Below are 2,571 nucleotides of genomic sequence, written 5' to 3' on the forward strand. Positions count from 1 at the left end.
TTCTTTTTTGAGATGGAGTCTCACCCTGTTTCCCAGGCTGGAGTGCAGTGGCACTATTTCAGCTCACTGCAACCTCCGCCTCCTGGGTTCAAACAATTCTCCTTCGTCAGCCTCCCAAGTAGCTGGGATTACAGGCACCCGCCACCATGCCCAGCTAATTTTTGTATTTTTAGTAGAGACACAGTTTCACCACGTTGGCCAGGCTGGTCTCAAACCCCTGACCTCGTGATCCACCCACCTCGGCCTCCCAAAGTGCTGGGATTACAGGCATGAGCCACCACACCTGTTCTAAGTGATCCCATTTTATAGATGAGATAGTTGAGGCCAAGAGAGGGTAAGCAACTTGCTCAGGGTCACCCAGTTAGGAAACAATGGTACTATTTCCAAACCCGGGGAGTCAGGTCCTCCGGAAAAAGTCTGAACTCTTGGGTAGCAAGATGGAGCTGCGGTGTCCTAATCTATAAAGTTGGGAGGATGGGCATGCCACAGGAGGTCACCCGGGGTTTGGTTCTGATGCAGAAAGTAAAAGCCCTGGAGTCACCGTCTGGGTTCTGTTCCTGCCGGGAACAGGTGTTGACCTGTACTTACTGGGAAATGGAAATCAGTTTCCCCACCTTGCGGGTTGGCACCCAAGATTCCAGTCCTGGCCGTTCTGCTCAGCTTGTCTGAATTTCCTTCCTCACCGCCTTCCCCACATGCTTTCCATTGCGTCCGCCTTTAGAGGGTGAAATAAAAGCAGAGGTTGCAGGAATAGTCCTGGGCAAATTGGCCCAGCATTGCCCACACACCAGCACCAGGCAGGGTCCTAAGTGTCACTCATGGGCAGGTGACCTGAGGATGCAGGTACCATCCGTTTGTATATGTCACAGAGATCACATGTGACATGGCCACCTGGGGACTCTCAGGAAGGAGGGATGGTGGCAGCAGGTGTCCCGTTTTCGTAGCAACATGGATAAATTTGAGCAAAGCCACCACGGGCCCGCACCCCACCAGGCAGCCTGCCTCAGTCATTTCCCTTTGTGACGCTGCCAAGAAGATGCTTCTACCCAAGAAAGACAAAAAGCAACTGTTTCTTATACTTTATTTACAAGGGCCCTGCCCTGAGGCCCCCACCCCACGAGAACCCACAGGTGGGGGGAAGGGGAAGCCGGCAGCAGGGCCACAAGCTTGAAAAGGCTGGGTTCAGCTTTGGGGCACATGGGTCCAGGGAGCCACGGACCCCAGGGAAAATGCTCGACAACACCCACACAGTAACTAAGTGTGCATATGTGTAGGGGGAGGATTTAAGGGTGAGGGTCTTGTGGGTGTATGTACAGGTGGTCCAGCTATAATAAGACTGTCAGCAAGCCCCCTCATTCTCCCAGGTCCCAGAGGCTGCCCATCTCAGGACAGTGGGGATATGTGTCCTCACTCCGCAGCCAGCAGTGGCCCTGACTGCTCTGGATATAAGGTTTCAGCTGCGAGGCCTGCCTTGCCTCACTTGTGCTCCGGTCCACACCAAATCACCCTCTCAGGACTCAGTGCCTCTCACATTACTATCTCCAGCTCTCCCCTCTCCTGAGAGCACCAGACCCTTACACTCAGTGTCCTGTCCTGTGCTGTCCTACAAACACTGCCAGCCTAACATTTCCAAAGAGCACGCGTGGTTCCCACCCTCCCTGAACCCAATCTCCCTATCTTTCGGCTCTCCTCCATCCAAAACCAAGGAGTCCTCTCTGCTACTGTGTCCTCATGGGATCCTTCATGAAATTCTCTCACCTCCACCTTTGAAACAGCTTCAAATCTGACTGCTTCATACCCCTCAGTGGCCTCCATCCCGGTCCGGCCACCGTCACTTCCCGCCTGCAGTCCCCTCCTTTCTGGGCTCCAGCTTCCACCCCTGCCCCTGTCAATTTGTCCTCCTACAGGGCAGACAAGAAGGATCTGTTGAAAACATTAGCCCACTTGGGCCAGGCATGGTGGCTCATGCCTGTAATCCCAGCGCTTTGGGAGGCAGAGGTGGGTGGATCACTTGAGGTCAGGAGTTCGAGACCAGCCTGGCCAACATGGTGAAACCCCGTCTCTACTAAAAATACAAAATTAGCCAGGCATGGTGGCACACGCCTATGGTCCCAGCTACTTGGGAGGCTGAAGCAGGAGGATAGCTTGAACCAGGAGACAGAGATTGCACTGAGCTGAGGTTGCACCACTGCACTCCAGCCTGGGCAACAGATTCTAAGACTCCCTCCCAAAAAAAAAAGAAAAGAAAGCAGTCAGTAGCTAAATATTACTGCTAGTGATCCTGGCTGACACTTGCTGAGCTGTGTAGGTACCAGGCCAGGCTTAGCGCTTTTCAAACATCCTCCCAACAGCTCTGGTGTGGGCCTGTTAATTTATTCTCCTCCTTTTCCAGAAGAAGGAATTGAGACACAGGCGATGTCACTTTTAAGGGGCAAACCAGCCAGGAAGTGGTAGTACGGTGATTTAAACTCACCTCCTGAGCCTGTGACTTCAACCCTGAGCTTTGTTGCCCCTCAGATTCAACTGCATTACCCTTAGGAGGAATTGTCTGACAAATATGGGGAGATAGAT

This window comes from Colobus angolensis, unplaced genomic scaffold (assembly GCF_000951035.1).
Source record: "Colobus angolensis palliatus isolate OR3802 unplaced genomic scaffold, Cang.pa_1.0 Scaffold60, whole genome shotgun sequence".
In the NCBI taxonomy this organism is placed as follows: domain Eukaryota; kingdom Metazoa; phylum Chordata; class Mammalia; order Primates; family Cercopithecidae; genus Colobus; species Colobus angolensis.